This window comes from Cyprinus carpio, unplaced genomic scaffold (assembly GCF_018340385.1).
Source record: "Cyprinus carpio isolate SPL01 unplaced genomic scaffold, ASM1834038v1 S000006634, whole genome shotgun sequence".
NCBI classification, from domain to species: Eukaryota; Metazoa; Chordata; class Actinopteri; order Cypriniformes; family Cyprinidae; genus Cyprinus; species Cyprinus carpio.
The window spans coordinates 94,891-102,328 of NW_024879263.1; the positions used below are offsets into that span (position 1 = coordinate 94,891).

General features: G+C 35.5%; 1 long non-coding RNA gene across 1 annotated transcript; it reads left to right on the forward strand.

The window, feature by feature from the left end:
- Positions 1–4,959: 4,959 nt before the first annotated feature.
- LOC109106013 lies at positions 4,960–6,310 on the forward strand. The gene is made up of 3 exons (XR_006159640.1): positions 4,960–5,181; positions 5,866–5,895; positions 6,205–6,310. It is a non-coding gene; the product is annotated as an uncharacterized LOC109106013 (long non-coding RNA).
- The last annotated feature ends 1,128 nt before the right edge of the window (positions 6,311–7,438 follow it).

A 7,438-nucleotide genomic window follows, 5' to 3' on the forward strand; every position in this document is an offset into this window, starting at 1 on the left:
ATTACAGACACTCATACATTTTAAACATTCCAAAGGTTTTTTGTGCAACGATCTGTATATCTACGAATTGGTTTTGCTTTGAGTGTGAAATGTATTTTAATGAAATAAATCTTTCAGTGTTGCTCCTTGGGTGAAAATGGCGTGTTTTGTGACAAAATAATATTATAATTTTTTCACGCACGTTAATTTTTTTTTGTGTGTACAGAATGATTAGTTTCATTCATGTGAACTTGTTTTACGGCATGGTGTGAAATCGGTGGTTTTTGCGTGTTATGATGGTTGAAGAAATTATCGGTCGGCCATACGGGTATTTTTCTTGAAAGCCTCATTTGCTTAAAATTGATTATCTGCTTTTGTCTTAGATTTTTAGGTATCTGTTTTTATGAATGTTCGAACTTAACTGGTTTGTTAATGTTGTGGATTGCATTCACCATGTACTGTGGAATTCATACGCAGAGAATCGTGAATGTGTCCGTCTCAATTAAAATGAAGTTGTAAAATGTTTTTTTTAATGAGTGATATTTTTCTTAACAGGCTTTCCTAACGTTTACAGGCTCAGCAGTGTTTCTTACTTTTGCTGTAGGCATCAATATTCAATAGACGAGACAGTACACGGGATTGGGATGAGAAATAAAGAGAATGTTTGTATTTTACCAATCTATAAACGACAATGAGCACAGTTCTTTTTTTTCTGAATTGGATTTTTTTGGTGATAACACAGTTCCAAAGACGCGATTGTTTATTGCATGTTATAAAAAAAAAAAAAAACCTTAGTGTTTGAAATGTCACGGTTCAAGAGCCCAACTAAAGTAAACACTGATCTTCAGTCATGGTAGTTTGAAAAAAACCACAACTAAACCTCTTAGATATCTCTCCCTAAGATCTTCTGTAGAAATCATGACAGAAATAAAGTCAGGTCTGGTTATAATAATGCAGCTGGTGAGCGCTGTTTTAGGAGATTGTTCTAAACATCAGATACTAGAAGCAGATATTGATGAATTATTTATTTATCTGATTGAGTATGTATATATATTGAACTTGGCACCCCGCTGCCTGGTATTGTAACGGCAAATTTTTCGTTACAAAGCTGTACGTTTCTCGAATGATGAAAATATTGACACCAGAATGCCACTGTTTTAAATGAAAAACAGCATGTGACTGTTAAAATTTTGGCCGTATTGTTTATATGTACAAAGCAGACGATTTTAACATGGTGGGTCTCGGGGTCTGATCATGTAAAAGCCAATCACACTAAAAACACTGTATCAGCTTAGAACATTCCTGTGGAATTGCGTGACTGTTCATCTCTGACACAGAGCTTGGCGTGAATACCATTGGAAGACAGTTTGACCATGATCTCTGGTATGAACATCATCACCAAACAAAAAGCTGTTCGCTTGACAGTTCTAGGGAAGCATAGAAAGCACACAGACAAATTGTTTGTGTGACAGAAAAACGAGTAGCCATATTTAAATTAATAAACCGTCTTAAACTGTTCTTATTACCTCAGGAGGCTTAAGAATTTGAGATAGGTTCATTTTACAAATGGTTTCTTTTCAAACCGTCACTCAAAATTTGTAACAGGAATTGTTTTTAACATCTTTATTGTCTTAAGGTGATCTTTAACTTTGTTTATTTGGATAATCTCATGGCCTTCTTCTACCTTTCAAACTTTGTATTTGTGTTTAAACTCTATTGTGTGATGTTTTGCGGTAAACTGACAAGGTCCTGACATGAATGGGGTAGCAAACATCTACACCTAACCAAATAAATAATGATCTTGACTATTTAGGAGTATTCAATAATGCAAGAGGAATTTTTAGATGTGACCGATGCTGACAGTTACATCTGTGTCTACAACAATGTTGTTTATTGGTTCATTAGTTATCTACATCCGATTGAGACAGAAGAGACCAACATTTCATACAAATCATCCATTCACTTTTCCTCACACAAACATTTCTTTGTGTGCTTTTACGCTTTCACTAGAATTTCAAGAGAAAAAGCGTATTTGTGTGGTGACGTGTTTTGCTACAGTATCAAAACTGTTAAAACATGTCTTCAATGCATGTCAAAATGCACGTCATTTATCAGCGATGAAACATAAAAAACTCAATTCAAAGTCAGGATTTCAACTGAATCAGTTATTAGTGTGATGGGTTCATCCCACTTGTTAAGACCTAGGCCCAGATCTTCTCTTAACTTTCATTCACTTTGGTGCTTTCGGCCAGATGAATATCACTGCTAAAAATTGCTTGTAAAAATTTTTTGTGTACAGTAACATTGCTTTGTTTTTCCATTTAAAACATTGGCGAGTGATTCTGTGTAATATTCAGGTCTTTAAATTCGAGAAAGTAGGCCTGTCACTGCTATATATGACAATGAATTAAACAGCATTCAAGTGTAGCACTCGATGCTGTGTTTCAAATCACACCCTGCACCCTCATGATCATCTATTCCCCTACATGAGGTTTGTTACTTATTATTAGTCCACCCTGACAGAGAGAATGAACACAACGAACCTGAGTAAATCTTCAGACACACCTGATGGACACAGGCTGCTGTTCACGAGCAGAAGTTTCACTTGGACTGATGGAAAGACTAGAAACAAAACACCACACAAGAAACTACAACAGCCTTAGATAAAAAAATCAACTGAAGATTTAAAAACAACTCACAACAAACAGCTTTACCATCGCCTCACATCATTTCTAACCAGAACTGACTTGATTTCTGGACAGGACATGTACAGAAGATCTATTAGAATAAACAACCGTTTAAAATTATGCTGTTTTAATTGCTTCATTTGCATTACCATTGTTGGAGATCCGTGTTTGTCTTTAGTTGTGGCTGTGCTCCTGACCATTGACTTCTGAGCAATCAGCTTTTTGTTGGTTATGTATAGCTTGTCTTTACAATACATTTGCGACAGTAAAATGTCGTACAATATATGTCATTTAAAATTAGGTGTAGCTTCATAGTCAAATCCGAATGACGACGGTTCTAATAACATTTGTTATTTTTTTTTTGTGATCCAGAAGTGTGATAAACGCAAACCCAAAAGTAGGATTTAGAAACTAGTTATGTTGATAGAGAGATAGTCAACAATGGTGACAATCAGCAAATCTGGGTACCACCATATTACTCCCAGCAGGCATTGCAGCATGAATAAATATGACTGCTCAATTGTCCCTTGTTTCCATTTTTCCTTGGATAATTCACTATGTTTTTATTTTTGCTTTTATGTTGAGCTTTAGTAGCATGTTTTGGATGTGTTTTAGAACTGAAATGGGCTATTATTATATAAATTTTGGATTATCACCATTGTGTTGAGGCGAGTTCATATGTTGAATATTATGATGTGTCTGTCTAAAATTGCAACAACGCTTTTAATTTTTTTTTTTTAAATCACTGGTGTGTTTTTAGAGTCTTTCCATAACTGGTTGCTTGGCAGTGCTTTTTTTTTTTTTGCTTTAGTATTAGCAATGTTCAGTAAAAGAAGGAGACCCAGATAAAATCAGTGAATCTGAAGCAAGAAATGATTGTTTGTTTTTTTTATTCTGTGAAACAACAACGCCACATTTTATTGTTTTTTTTTTTTTATTCTTTTTTGCCATAAACATTTTTCAGAACTACCTTGCTACAGCAGTAAAATAATGGTTAATATTGTAAAGTCAAAGTTCAAGATCTCAACTAAAGTAAACACTGATCTCATTCATGGTAGTGAAAAAAGAACAACATTTAAACCTCTGTAACTCTCAATGTAGATGTTTCACAGGAATAAAGTCAGTCTGGTAATTATTGAGGCTGGGATGCTGTTTTTAGGAGTTGTTTAATCAGATCTTGAGAGATTTTAATGAATCTTTTATTTCAGTTGATTTCAACAGGCTGTGGCTGATAATGTCAGTTGTAGTTATTGTGTTTCTCTTTCACTCGGTGATTCTGCTTGTTAATAGCAGGTGTCCATCACTAATGCTCAATCATCACTTAATTAGTCACAGAATTATCTTATTAACTTCACTGGTTCAGTGTTACTCTAACACTCTGTAGTGTGCACTCGTTATACTGTAAGTGTTCATTTAAAACTGAGGATTTTGTTGTGGGGTTTAAAGGGTTACAAAAAACAGCATGAAACGTAATTTAACCGCAATAAACTTTAATTAATTTATGGCAACGAACTGTAGAATAACAGTAACATGCTGGCAACCAGAGCTGCCAGTACACTGAAAAAAACAATCAGTAAATTTACTTAATTTTTATTTGGCAAGTTTTTGCACGAGCATTTTTCAAGTAAATTTAATACATTTGGAAATTAAGTAAATCTACTTCTTAACTAAATTAAGTAAAAACGTATAAAAAAACGAATAAGTACATGTAACTTGACCTGTGAAAATTTTATTGAGTAAATTTCACTTACAATCTGATATAATTAAGTAAAATCAGTTGTTCTTTTAAAAAACATGTTACATGTTTTATGCCGTGCTGGTAATTAATTTAAATGTTTATTAAATTTTTTCTGTTATAAATGTCACAAAATAATACCATGACAATGTGTAGTTCAGAGTCTTTTATTAGGAACAAATCATGCGCAAGAAATAGCCAGCACACAGAAACATATGATGCGTTAAACCCTCTGAAGTCGATTAACGCGTATACAACAAAAACAATAACGTTTTGAGGCATTTTTGTCCTGAAACCCTGAAAAGAACTTAAATTACACTTTCAGTTTTGATCGTACAGATAAGATCAATACAATCAATCGACATCTGTAAAGGGTCTACTTTTTTTTGTATACAGACATAACAACAAACACCTTGTGTGCATTTAATAAAATAAAGATAACAAACAACCACTGTAAACCCCAGATTTTGTTTCTAATTAAACTGCGAGTGATCATTGACTTATTCTTTTAAGTTTAGTAAAAACCGGCTATCATTGACTAAACAACCATTAGTTGTTTGTACTATTTAGCTGAAAAATTCATTGCACTAATCAGGTTTAGCAGAGATTACTTGGTATGTTTAATTTTATAAGGAAGGGGAGGGGGCTAATTCAAAAAACCCTCCTGGTCACGTGAATAGACCACTGTCTAACGTGCGTCCTACACCTGGCGGGACGAGCACAGGCCTCGGCAGCAGACGGTACCCCCTGACTGGAAGCAACCTTACTCCAAGTGGAATGGTTAGTATGTTAAATAACTATTGTAGCCTTGTTATCTTTGTTGGACTTTTTAATACCCAAAAGCTTGCAGATAATTTGTTGACGCAGCTTTTTTCCGTCTAATGTTACTGTTTGAACTTGTGCATGGTGTTAATACACTAACGATAGTCTAACTAACGTTTCTCTCAAAAAAAAGTGTCAGCTGAATGGCTCACATACCGGCGAGTTTTTGCTCGACTGTATCATTTTAATATAAATGTAATTTTTACACAATATAAAAGCGATTCACCGCTGTCTGGGCAAAGGATTCTAGTACTCTCTCCCTCCTCTCACTGCTCACTCTCAGGCCGGCTACACACTGGCTGCGTCGCGTGAGCGTGTCAGCCTGCGTGGCGTGTCCGTTTATATTTAGGCTCCCATGTTAACAGGTTAGAGTTTACACTGCCTGCTAGAAATAGAAACCGACGCCAATTTTTCACACGACACGCAAGCGTGTTGGAAGCGTTTCCAGGAAAAATACAAAAGGGAAAAGATGTTATGTAATTTTGAAAGTAGGTTTTGACTTGACATAAATCTCTAGGTAAGGACGTATTAAATATTAAATTAATTTAAATATTTTCAAATATTGCACCTGTGAATACAGAACGGAATATTTTGTTGAACTGAGTCGTTGAGCTAAAATTTTTCCTGTTTCTATTTTTACAGATCCTTGTGGTGTGAGGATGCTGTGGAAGTGTAAGTACTGTGAGTTTCTATGTGTGAGAAAAGGGGTTACCTTTTGAGAACATTATCGGTTAAAACACGGAAACTATGGTAGAACTGTCCCATTTCCCTGCTTTACACCAAAAATGTGTGTGCACATTCAAATCCATTAATGGCACTTAATTCAAGGTCCACTTAGCAAAGATTCACCAGAAAACCCAGGCTGCACAAACAACTGAGTGAAACTCCTGAAGTAACCTTTCACTGTCAGTCCATGTGATGTTTCTCTGCACCCCTGCACAGAAACAGTATTCTCACTCACCTGCGCAGTACCATTTAAAGGTAAATCACAGAGTCCAGTTTCTTTCTGAGAAGAAAAGAGGTAGTGGAGTCGGAACCCACCATAAGCACGATGGTGAAACGCTGGCCTGCCCTTTTCACTGAAGATCAAGTAAGTATAATAAGATGAAACATAACAAATAACTATCTTTCTATTATGATATAATTTGTCTACATGTATATTCCTCTATGCCTCCTGTCCTTTTTAAGAAAAAAAACATTGGTATTTTTAATTTGAGGCATGATGTTTTTCATCAACATTGCAAATCATATAAAAAGGACATTCATGGATGTTTTTCAGCACTACTTTGCAGATGGTTTAGTTGCCTTGTATAGTTCAGTTGATCTAAGTTCAGTTTTTTTGTTCTTTGTATTTTTTCAGGTGTTTCATGGAGTTCAGCGTGCAGGATTGTGGGCAAGAACCTCAAGCAGGAATTTTATGAGAGCATCGATCGGCACAGTCCTCGTCTCCTTGAGTTATTTCGATCCAAGAGAGGGAATGTTGGAAAGTTGTTGACACAGATTTCACAACAGACCAATGTAAGTCCATACATATTCTATACTTGGCTTTGTTTTTCTCAGGGTTTGTATAAACATCATATCACAATGCTACTCTATTAGTTGTATAATTCAATCCAAACATTGCTTGTTTTTTTTAAGCTTTCTTATAGATCATTTATTTGTTTTTCATTTTAGCTAGCTAACTTGTGGTACTGTGTTTAATTCCCAAAAGACTACAGAGCCAACTGCGATCCGGGACACAGGTGCTCAGAGGGCTTCCTATCATCCTTGGGGACAACCCCCACAAACTTCTTCAAAGCAGGCTTTGTAAGTAAGCTCTTGCTTTCTTATAATTTTACCATTATTTTTTTCACCATGACACTCTTATATTGATTAAAGTTGTTTTTCAAATGAGAAATATAATGTAATGATTGTGCTCTTCTGTTATTCTTTATTTAGGAATCAGATGATGATGATTCTTTTCGTGACCTCGACGTTGGGATACTACTTATTGAGCGTGAAGGTGCTGTTGCTCTTCATCTTCCCCAGCATCTCAGTCCAGCCTCGCTGAAAATCATCATTGAGGGAGAAGTCGTGATGGACAACATTCCAGATCTGCCAAAAGCAATGTTCATTCTGTTTGGACTCACGTATGCATTCCATCTTAACTACCCCAAGACAATGAAGCTCACATTTCAGTTCATCCAACAGGGTATTGCTCTTGTTAGGCCACACG